This window comes from Procambarus clarkii, chromosome 49 (genome assembly GCF_040958095.1).
Source record: "Procambarus clarkii isolate CNS0578487 chromosome 49, FALCON_Pclarkii_2.0, whole genome shotgun sequence".
NCBI classification, from domain to species: domain Eukaryota; kingdom Metazoa; phylum Arthropoda; class Malacostraca; order Decapoda; family Cambaridae; genus Procambarus; species Procambarus clarkii.
In genome coordinates, this window is record NC_091198.1 from 31397472 (window position 1) to 31409874 (window position 12403).

Consider the following 12403-nt stretch of genomic DNA (forward strand, 5'->3'; position numbering starts at 1 on the left):
GAGGGATGCAGAGGCTCAAGAGAATGATGTAGAGGCTTAAGAGAGGGATGCAGAGGCTCTAGAGAATGATGCCGAGGCTCAAGAGAGTGATACAGAGGATCAAGAGAGTGATGCAGAGGCTGAAGAGAGAGATGCAGAGGCTTAAGAGAGTGATGCAGAGGCTTACGAGAGTGATGCAGAGGCTTAAGAGAGTTATGCAGAGGCTCAAGAGAGGGATGCAGAGGCTCAAGAGAGGGATGCAGAGGCTAAAGTGAGGGATGCAGAGGCACAAGAGAAAGATGCAGAGGCACTTGAGAATGATTTAGAGGCTTAAGAGAGGGATGCAGAGGCTCAAGAGAATGATGCAGAGGCTCAAGAGAGTGATGCAGAGGATCAAGAGAGTGATGCAGACGCTGAAGAGAGAGATGCAGAGGCTCTTGAGAGTGACGCAGATGCTCAAGAGAGGGATGCAGAAGCACAAGAGAATGAGGTAGAGGCTTAAGAAAGGGATGCAGAGGCTCAAGAGAATGATGCAGAGGCTTAAGAGAGGGATGCAGAGGATCAAGAGAGTGATGCAGAGGCTTAAGAGAGGAATGCAGAGGCTGAAGAGAAGGACGCAGAGGCTTAGGAGAAGGATGCAGAGGCTGAAGAGAATAATGCAGAGGCTTAAGAGATTGATGCAGAGGCTCTTGAGAGTGACGCAGATGCTCAAGAGAGGAATGCAGAGGCTTAAGAGAGTGATGGAAAGGCTCAAGAGAGGGATGTAGAGGCTCATGAGAGGGATGCAGGAGCTCAAGAGAGTGATGCAGAGGCTTAAGAGAGGGATGCAGAGGCTCAAGAGAGTGATGTAAAGGCTTAAGAGAGGGATGCAGAGGCTGAAGAGAGTGATGCAGGGGCTCAAGAGAGTGATGTAGAGGCTCAAGAGAATAATGCAGAGGCTCAAGAGAGTGATGCAGAGGATCAAGAGAGTGATGAAGAGGCTCGAAAGAGTGACGCAGAGGCCTCAAGAGAGGGATTCAGAGGCTTAAGAGAGTGATGCACAGGTTGAAGAGTGTGTTGCAGAGGCTCAAGAGAGGGATGTGGAGGCTAAATAGAGTGATGCAGAGGCTCAAGAGAGTGATGCAGAGGCTCAGGAGAGTTATGCAGACGATCAAGAGACTGATGCAGAGCCACAAGAGAGTGATGCAGAGGCTCAAGAGAGTTATGAAGATGATCAAGAGAGGTATGCAGAGGCTTATAAGAGTGATGCAGAGGTTTATAAGAGTGATGCAGAGGCTGAAGAGAGTGTTGCAGAGGCTTAAGAGAGGGATGCAGAGGCTCAAGAGAGTGATGCAGAGGCTCAAGAGAGTGATGCAGAGGCTAAAGAGATTGATGCAGAGGCTCTAGAGAGGAATGCAGAGACTGTAGAGAGTAGTGCAGAGGCTCAAGAGAGGAATGTAGAGGCAAAAGAGAGTGATTCAGAGGCTTACGAGAGTGATGCAGAGGCTTAAGAGAGTGATGCAGAGGCTTAAGAGAGGGATGCAGAGGGTAAAGTGAGGGATGCAGTGGCACAAGAGAAAGATGCAGAGACACTTGAGAGTGATGCAAAGGCTCAAGAGAGGGATGCAGAGGCTCTAGAGAATGATGCAGAGGCTCAAGAGAGTGATGCAGAGGATCAAGAGAGTGATGCAGAGGCTAAAGTGAGGGATGCAGAGGCACAAGAGAAAGATGCAAAAGCACTTGAGAGTGATGCAAAGGCTCAAGAGAGGGATGCAGATGCTCAAGAGAATGATGTAGAGGATTAAGAGATTTATGCAGAGGCTCAAGAGAGGGATGCAGATGCTCAAGAGAGGGATGAATAGGCTCAAGAGAGGGATGCAGAGGCTCACGAGAGGGATGCAGAGGCTAAATTGAGGGATGCAGAGGCACAAGAGAAATATGCAGAGGCACTTTAGAGTGATGCAAAGGCTCAAGAGAGGGATGCAGAGGCTCAAGAGAATGTTGTAGATGCTTAAGAGAGGGATGCAGAGGCTCAAGAGAATGATGCAGAGGCTAAAGAGAGTGATGCAGAGTATCAAGAGAGTGATGCAGACGCTGAAGAGAGAGATGCAGAGGCTCTTCCCAGCAAACACAAATCATCTACACAACGTTCGCCTATCTCTTGCCATAGGTGTGGGAATGATTTGCATTGAGAATGGTGCAGGAGAGCCTTTGAGAAACTTTTACTCAAAAAATCCAAACACAAAGGTTTAATTATAAATTGTTTTTCTACAATTATTTTCTTCCAAATGTAAAACAAATAGTTTTTACATGTTTAAATATAAAATTTATGGTGTTTTTTTGTAAAATTCATTAATAAATTGTGAATGATATATATTGGCTGAGTGAAACCTTTATAATCCATTTAGTTATAATTTGAACAGAAAAAAGTATTTTTCCAAATTTTCTAAAAATTGCTCTTTTTAACACAATTTGACTCCTTATACATTCCACTAAACACTATATCATGTTTAAATATATAATTTATGTATTATTCTCTAAAATAATTTATATAAATTATATAAGTTGTTGGAAAGTGGTGTTAAGGATTCTGAAAACATTTTGTTGTGTTAATATGTTCTTATTAACTATGTCTCAAGTTCACAGTTTATCAAACAAGAATATTAACATTCGTCAACTCTTAAAATCTTATATGTTATCTTGCTGGTGCAAAAAAGGGTGAATCTTTAGGAACAGCTATAGTATCTATATATCACAAATGGTGTTTTCCCTAACTCAAACAATGTAGGGTTTATTATTCTACACATATTTCTAATGACTCTTAGATGTTTACATTCTCTGAAGTATAATTGTGAAGGCTGTGTCCATCACTCTCAACACAGATTCTTAAACTCGTCTCTGCAGGTTCAACTATATAATTAGTTTCCATTTTGAATTTCCATGGACATTTGTATCCAAAATGAAACCAATGTGGTTTCCTTCAGCGCCTTCAGCCAGCACATTTGCTCATTCATTTCCACAGATTCCAACAAGGTAGGGGATTTACAGAAATTTGTATATTCATATTGTTATATATTAAAAATATGAATGCAGTTCAATATGATAAGACAAATACATGAGTTTATGATAAATTCGTTTTCTGTGATATACCATTGATATGCTCTTTTTTTCTTTAAACGGCAGACTAAACTAAAGTGCTCACATCAACAGATTTGATGTATAAATGGTCAACGCTCAACAGAGTTAGTATAAATGTATTAGTATAAATCTTACTTGTCTCATTGTTAATTCACATTCAATGTCAACTTGTGGTTTTGATGTGGCACGTTTGGCCAAGACACCCCACCCCATTATGCACCCCATACCCATCTTGTGGGCGGTTGTGGAAAGGGTTACAGAGGCACATAATGGGCTCAGGGACTGAACCCCACAATTCATTTAGCTAAGCAAGTTACAATCTTGATGAGCTAGTTACAAAATTCAATATAAGTCATCACATCAACAATGGGTTCGAGATCGACCTCAAGTACAGGTTCTAAATTAAGCAACTGACATATGTGGAGAGCTAGTATCAAAATTTATATGTTTGTCCTGCACACCGTCCCCCATCCAGTGGGCAGCGGTGGATAGGTTACAATCACTTAGTTGTTATCTACAGTTAGCAAACTGGGGATATTTGGCTAAAATTTCTGGTAGCAGATCATTTTGAATGAAATATTGACACATCGCTGGAACATTGGTTATAGAATTGTCTCTAAATTCATGTATCTTTTCGCACTCCATCACATAGTGACGGAGGGTGTGCGAATAATTTTGTTGACACAGTTTACATTTGGTCAGGTCTACATCAGCAGATAATGAGAATTCCCAGAGATACTTGTAACCGAGTCTAAGCCGAGCAGTAGTAACATCTAGAAGTCTGCTGATTTTATTGGATGATCCATAGATGTGTGGCTCCTCTTGTATGATATGTATGATAGATGGAATTACTAGTTCCAGTTTCTAGGCAGGCGATGAGTACTCACAATAACCTTAATTAAGCGTCAAAACAAAAATGTGTATACTCTTTTTACTCTCCTGACCTTAGTTCTCGAGCTATGTATTACATTTTGGTACCAACGTGTTCGCAATAACATTCTCTAGAAGAAAATCAGCAAAAACGGTCACCAAAAGTTATATGAATACCAGCACCCAATAAATACCTACGTAGATGACTCGCCGTGAGTGCCCAAGAGCAACAAAATGTTCTTACTCTTGGGATTGTTATCACTTCCACACTTGTCCTACAGCGTTAATTTTGGTATCAATGTACTCGCAATGAAATTCCCAACACGGTGATATGAATATAAACGTAGAATAATGGTCGCTGCCCACCCGCAAGAGTGTGGGAAGTGGCGGAACTGTTACCCAGTATTGGTGACAAGACGACACATGGGCGATACAGTGCTTTGAAAGTTTATAATTATATCACTGTCCTGACATTATTATTGTATGTACGTCATTCATTTTTGTGCCAATGTTTTCGCAATAGAATGTTCTATGAGCCCGTAGGTAAAAAAGAGCAACAAAGCGTAAGATAGAATAGCACCATATATAAAACAACGCTGGTACATATCAGTGAGCGTCAAACACACACGAAATGTGTGTGTTTGATGGTGGTCAAACGATGTTTGATGTGTTTGATCAGGTGATGTCCTGATCCGCATAATTAAAGTATGAATTATGTTGAGAAAAAATAAGAAAAAAGGGAAAAAACAGGGGTGGGAGAAACATTGACAGAAAAAGAGTAAAAATACAATTTGGTCAACAAAACAGCATTGTTTAAAATAAAAGATATGGATTGACATTTTGGGGGTTAGGTTGGTAGGTTACATTGAGTTAATTAGGTAGTACTTAGTGTTTATCTGTTATAGATAGGAGCTGCCTGGTATGGGCCAATAGGCCTTCTGCAGTTACCTTTGTTTTTATGTTTTTGCCCTGTAACCTAAATGGTTAGAGAGGCACATATATGGGCTTAGGGACTGAACCCCACACTACATTTAGCTAAGCTGGTTACAATCTTGATGATATAGTTACAAAATTCTGTATAAGTCGTCACATTATCAATGGGTTCGAGATCAACCACAATTTCCTGAATAGATATAACAAAGGGGATATTAATAGGGTATTAAAATTGTCAACACAAGATAGAACACGAAACAATGGGTATAAATTGGATAAGTTTAGATTTAGGAAAGACTTGGGTAAATACAGGGTCAGTAACAGGGTTGTTGATTTGTGGAATTTTTCTTAACTTATAAATTTATCTTTATTTATCTTAAACTGGTTGGGAGAGGTACAGTTTTTAACATAATTGGGAAGGTCATTCCACATTCGAGGTCTCTTGATTTGTAAAGCATTTCTAGTTTGACTAAGTCGTACTCTTGGAATATCAAATAGGTATTTGTTTCTGGTGTGGTGCTCATGGGATCTGTTACAACCTTCTAGGAAGCTTTTAAGGTCAGGATTGACATTACAGTGCAGCGTTTTATATATATAAAATACACATGAGAGTATGTGCAGGGACTTAATATCTAACATATTCAGAGATTTGAGTAAGGGGTCCATATATACTGCCCGGTTGCCTGAAATGCTATAGGCCTACTATAGTGGCTTTAGGTATTGTATGCACTAGCTCTATCTATAAATCCAACATTATGTTTGTAAATCAACTATGTATGTACTTTCCTGAATAAAATTGACTTTACTGTACACTTATATTCTCTCTAAACTTATTTCAATTTCAATTTCAATTTCAATTTCTTATATTCTCTGTGGATTTGTTACCCCTATCGTTTGGGAGAAAAAAAATGACTAATACGTTCGGCGAATGACTTTGACTTCAACTTCACTTTGACTTCGTTCATGTCATCGTATTTTCCGTAATATATAAAGGTTATGACAATGCAATTATATTATTGTGTGCAAATAAGTTTGAAATTTCATGTACCCTAAAAACATTAAAATAAAGAATAAGAATAATTAAATAATTGTTGTAGTAAATTGTCACACGTTCATCATATGCAAACGAACACACAGTTTGGAGCGTCAGTACAAGACCGCCGCCATTTTAAAACACGGCTTCGAATGTAAGTAATGTTTTTCTCGTACTAACACTGTGTTATACAATAGATTTGGTCTTGAATTCACAAATTTAGTTGTTACATCTGACAGAGTATGTTAGACGGTGTAATGCTGGTCCATGTTAACGTATTTGTGGGCTTGGTTGGTTTAAATGTGGAGGCGAGGCCTGGCAGTGCTGGTGTATGTGGAGGCGAGGCGAGGCCTGGCAGTGCTGGTGTATGTGGAGGCGAGGCCTGGCTGTGCTGGTGAGTATGTGGAGGCGAGGCCTGGCAGTGCTGGTGTATGTGGAGGCGAGGCCTGGCAGTGCTGGTGTATGTGGAGGCGAGGCCTGGCTGTGCTAGTGTGTATGTGGAGGCGAGGCCTGGCTGTGCTAGTGTGTATGTGGAGGCGAGGCCTGGCAGTGCTGGTGTATGTGGAGGCGAGGCCTGGCTGTGCTAGTGTGTATGTGGAGGCGAGGCCTGGCTGTGCTAGTGTGTATGTGGAGGCGAGGCCTGGCTGTGCTAGTGTGTATGTGGAGGCGAGGCCTGGCAGTGCTGGTGTATGTGGAGGCGAGGCCTGGCTGTGCTAGTGTGTATGTGGAGGCGAGGCCTGGCTGTGCTAGTGTGTATGTGGAGGCGAGGCATGTACAACACTCCCCAATAGGAAGAAAACCCACTGGGTTCTAGGCTAGGTTAGGCTTATCTGTAATAATTGAATTAAGCCTAGCAAAGCCTAGAACCTAGTTCAGTAATTTAAAAAATGTTGTAACTTGAAAAATGCCATTCAATACATTACACAATTTAAATATTTTCAGGCAATCAACACAACCCTCATGTTGGCTAACCCTCTCTCATGTTGGTCAATAATTTAATTATTTTTTTATGGAGTAATCTTTGCTGTTGAAATGTAGTCTTTTTGAGACTACATTTCAAATGTAGTGTGTGTGGAGGCGTGTATGTTAGGTATTACCTAATATACACGGTGTAATATATCTATCTGTGTGAAATAGATTAAATCCATTTATTTGATATTCAGCTAATAGTTCTGTATTTTCTACATTCATCCATGTTTTGGTAAGTGCAATAATATGTATTGTTTCATTGCAGATTAGAGATTCAAGATAGTTCTAGATTTCCGAAGTACTGAAACGCGCGCCATACAGGCTTGGTGGATCTAGGTGCAAGGTAAAATTATTTACATTTACTTGTTTTGTATTTATGTTTTGTATTTATATGCATATATGCATTTATATGCATTATTCTATAGAATAATAGATCTCGTAATAATTTTGCAAAAATAGTGGCATTTACTATTTTTAAAAGATTATTAAAAAATTTACTGATATGGTGCATTCGGAAGGGCGAAGAGGGAGAACGGCCTGTTGACATAGCTCGGGTGCAGGGGGGGGGGGGGTTGTGTAAAAGCCTGGTTTGTGCCTCGGAGAGGCTATGGGATCCAGTAAGTTCAGTAGAACTTCGGTTTCAACCCTTTTACCCTGTTGTAGCTCAGTCGATTAAGGCAGTGTCTGGGATGCTCCAGGACGCAGGTTCGAATCCTCGTCACGGCCCTTGTGGATTTGTTCATTTGATGCATCACGTTATTGTGATCTGTGTGTGTAATTCTTCACTTGCTACAGCAACAGGAATGTGTGTGTATGTATTTGTGTTGTTGAATATGACCGAAAGTGTAAGATTAATGATTCTAACACAAATCGTCTGAATATTTGTTTTTCTTCACTGTCGAGAGTAGTTAAAAAAATTTACTCGAGTTTATTTTCACACTTTATTTATGGTCCTTAAGTCCCTCTCCTTAATGCTGCTGCTGTTTCTCGCATCTTTGCATCGCTTGTATGTTTGGGGGTTTGGCCTCTTGCTATATATTGATTCCATTTGTGTGTGTTTGGGTCTCAGGCCCTCTCGCAATTTCTGTTGAACAAACCCCTTTTCCTAGTTCTGCATCTCTCCTTTGGTACAAATTTTGTTGTGCTTTTATCATATATTTCACAAAACTTGACATACATTTCATTTACTTCATGTCCTATCAGCAAGTGTTTGTCAAATTCTTTAAGGAAAGTTTATCATCCTGATTGCAGATCTCTAGCGATATTATGTCAACTTCTTGTGGATTCGCAATCATTATTTAATTTACCTTTAGGTGTTCTTTCACCAGCACAGCAACACTGTACCTCTCCCAACCAGTTTAAGATAAAAACTAAGTACTAACTAATTAACTCAATGTAACCTACCTTACCCCCAAAATGACAACCCATGTCTTCTATTTTAAACAATGCTGTTTTGTTGACCAAATTGTATTTTTGTTTTTTTCTGCAATGTTTCCCCCCCCCCCCACCACTCTACCACCACATTGAGTTTAGTAGCTCTGTGCACATCAGGTGCTGTTTAATATACAGACCTACTCCTCCATTTGACCTAGTTTCTCTATCACATCTATATCACTTTGTGCTTTAGCCCTGGTGGAGCTTGGTCCACCAGGCTGTTGTTTGGAGTGGCCCGCAGATCCACATACAGTCTGCATATGATATACAGTCTGTTGATCAATTAAACTACAGTAGTTAGTTTTTATCATCCGAATGCACCAATATGTGTTCATTCTTCCCAGATGAAGGAACTAGGTAATATTCATCATCTGAATGCACCATCTGATGCTTTAACACACTCATGATACACGAGAGGTTTAAAAATTTTTTAAAACTTTTAAAACTTTTTGACCTATGTATTTAAAAGCAATTCTAAAGTTAAAAAGTGTAGCATAGGCCCCTCGCAGAATGTTCTTAATATGATCCTCAGGTTATAGTTTTCTATCTAAAACCACCCCTAGATCTCTTTCTTGATCAGAATTCTTTATAGATCTCAGTGGCTCGATCATAGAAACTGCTCTATATCCTTGTTGGCCTGGATTGTGGAGGTCATTGGTCTCTATAAAACTAGTAATCTGACTCCTGATCACTCTCAAATAATTTTATTATGTGGGATGTTAGTGCAACTGGTCTATAATTCTTTGCCAATGCTTGTGTTGTGTTGTGTTGTTTTGGTAGTGATGTGCAATGTGTTGTTTTGGTAGTGATTCGTCCAGTTCTGGTAGTAGTGCGGTTGTTGTGTAGTGTAGTACTTGTGTGCTTGTTAATGACTTGTATTCCAGTCTTGTGGGTATCTCCTTTCCCCTACGGGCCAACTGCTTTGTTCTTACCTAGCATTTTGCTTTGTTTGGGTATGAATGTTTGTGTGCCGTATATTTTGCAAAATTTGCCATATATCTCATTATTTACTCCTCTGCCTAGCAACAAGTCTGTCTAATTATACTCATTAACTGTTTTTCAAAGTTCCCCATAGTGTCCTTTATTGAAATCGAGTTCATGAACCGTTTCAATGTTCTTATTTTCTTCTAGATTATATCTTAAAGTATATTTAAATGTTATTGTTATTATTGTTATTAAATGTTATTGTGACATTGCATTGCAATTGAGCTATGTTGTTTACCATACCGTTCATTTCGTGAGTATAAGTATAGATGCCACACTTGTGACAGGTAAAACCATGCCTTTTTTGAAAAACAGCACCGTCTGTTGCACGTAAGAGCAACCCACACTATATTATGTTGCGATATTATTTCAATATTTCCGATTGTATTGATAATTTGAATTTTCATAGATTTCAATTTATTTTCATTTCGATTTAATAATTTTGTGTGACATTGCATTGAAATTGAGCTGTGTTGTTTACCATACTGTTCATTTCATGAGTATAGTTTATTTTTTTATTTTTTTCATTTCATTTTTTTAGCTGTTCTTATTTTTCAGTGATGGGAATATCAGATCATTTGATGTTCCCAATTTTCTGATGGAAGCATCAGACCATTATAGAATGCATCGGATGAGGTAGTTTGGAATGGTGGGGAGGACGAGAGGGGGGTATGGTGGGGAAGACGAGGGGACAGAGGAGAGGGTAATGGTGGGGAGGACGAGGGGACTGGGGAGTTGGGGATGGTGGGGACAGGGGAATGCTGGGGAGGACAAAGGGACAGGTGAATGGGAGATGGTGGGGGAGGAAGAAGGACAGGGGAGGGGAAAATGGTAAGGAGGACGATGGGACAGGGAAGTGGGAATAGTGGGGATGATGTGGGGACAGGGAAGTGGGAAGGACGAGAGGACTGTGGAATGGGGAATAGCAAAGTGAATTATAATTATATATATTAATTAATTCTTATAAATTTCCAGAAGCCTGTATCAACACCCACACTAATGCAACTGAAAGAGATGTTGAGACAAGTATTGCTGATATGTTGAAGAACGCCCCAAACAAACTCGGTGGAAACAGATACAAGGTAAAGTTTGCCAATTTGCTGTAGTCTAATTCAATTTCTTTTTAGTAATCTTCGAGAACATTTATGCTATGAATAAGATAAAATAATGTAACTGATTTTGATTTATTTACTATTTATTATTTATTTACCGTTATTAGTATAATAGATCTCGTAATAATTTTGCAAAAATAATGGCATTTACTATTTTAAAAAGCTCGGGTGCAGGGGGGGGGGGGTTACGTAAAAGCCTGGTTTGTGCCTCGGAGAGGCTATGGGATCCAGTAAGATCGTCCTTCCTTTCCTCCCTAGAATCTGGATGTAGCAGGTGCTCAATTGTCAAAAGTGAAAAATTGGTTTTGTCTTCCGAATGCACCATTTCTGTAAATTTGCTAATAATCTTTTAAAAATAGTAAATGCCATTATTTTTGCAAAATTATTACGAGATCTATTATACTAATAACGGTTTGATAAAATACAGTAGACTGCCTACTGGTTTTACCTGTAATAAGGTTTGATACAGATGATTATGATTATGGTTTTGGCCTCCACCACCCTCTCACCTAACTTGTTCCAACCATGTCTACCACGGTTTTGTCTTCCGAATGCACCATTTCTGTAAATTTGCTAATAATCTTTTAAAAATAGTAAATGCCATTATTTTTGCAAAATTATTACGAGATCTCTTATACTAATAACGGTTTGATAAAATACAGTAGACTGCCTACTGGTTTTACCTGTAATAAGGTTTGATACAGATGATTATGATTATGGTTTTGGCCTCCACCACCCTCTCACCTAACTTGTTCCAACCATGTCTACCACGGTTTTGTCTTCCGAATGCACCATTTCTGTAAATTTGCTAATAATCTTTTAAAAATAGTAAATGCCATTATTTTTGCAAAATTATTACGAGATCTATTATACTAATAACGGTTTGATAAAATACAGTAGACTGCCTACTGGTTTTACCTGTAATAAGGTTTGATACAGATGATTATGATTATGGTTTTGGCCTCCACCACCCTCTCACCTAACTTGTTCCAACCATGTCTACCACGGTTTTGTCTTCCGAATGCACCATTTCTGTAAATTTGCTAATAATCTTTTAAAAATAGTAAATGCCATTATTTTTGCAAAATTATTACGAGATCTATTATACTAATAACGGTTTGATAAAATACAGTAGACTGCCTACTGGTTTTACCTGTAATAAGGTTTGATACAGATGATTATGATTATGGTTTTGGCCTCCACCACCCTCTCACCTAACTTGTTCCAACCATGTCTACCACGGTTTTGTCTTCCGAATGCACCATTTCTGTAAATTTGCTAATAATCTTTTAAAAATAGTAAATGCCATTATTTTTGCAAAATTATTACGAGATCTATTATACTAATAACGGTTTGATAAAATACAGTAGACTGCCTACTGGTTTTACCTGTAATAAGGTTTGATACAGATGATTATGATTATGGTTTTGGCCTCCACCACCCTCTCACCTAACTTGTTCCAACCATGTCTACCACGGTTTTGTCTTCCGAATGCACCATTTCTGTAAATTTGCTAATAATCTTTTAAAAATAGTAAATGCCATTATTTTTGCAAAATTATTACGAGATCTATTATACTAATAACGGTTTGATAAAATACAGTAGACTGCCTACTGGTTTTACCTGTAATAAGGTTTGATACAGATGATTATGATTATGGTTTTGGCCTCCACCACCCTCTCACCTAACTTGTTCCAACCATGTCTACCACGGTTTTGTCTTCCGAATGCACCATTTCTGTAAATTTGCTAATAATCTTTTAAAAATAGTAAATGCCATTATTTTTGCAAAATTATTACGAGATCTATTATACTAATAACGGTTTGATAAAATACAGTAGACTGCCTACTGGTTTTACCTGTAATAAGGTTTGATACAGATGATTATGATTATGGTTTTGGCCTCCACCACCCTCTCACCTAACTTGTTCCAACCATGTCTACCACGGTTTTGTCTTCCGAATGCACCATTT

At 38.9% G+C, this 12403-nt stretch overlaps 1 long non-coding RNA gene across 1 annotated transcript in view; it reads left to right on the top strand.

The window, feature by feature from the left end:
• Nucleotides 1–7166: 7166 nt before the first annotated feature.
• The window catches only part of LOC138351246 (uncharacterized), a 7133-nt gene continuing 1896 nt past the window's right edge, over nt 7167–12403 (top strand). The window contains exons 1-2 of the long non-coding RNA XR_011222384.1: nt 7167–7244; nt 10295–10401. This is a non-coding gene — a long non-coding RNA (uncharacterized lncRNA). The remainder of the gene's footprint in view (nt 7245–10294; nt 10402–12403) is intronic.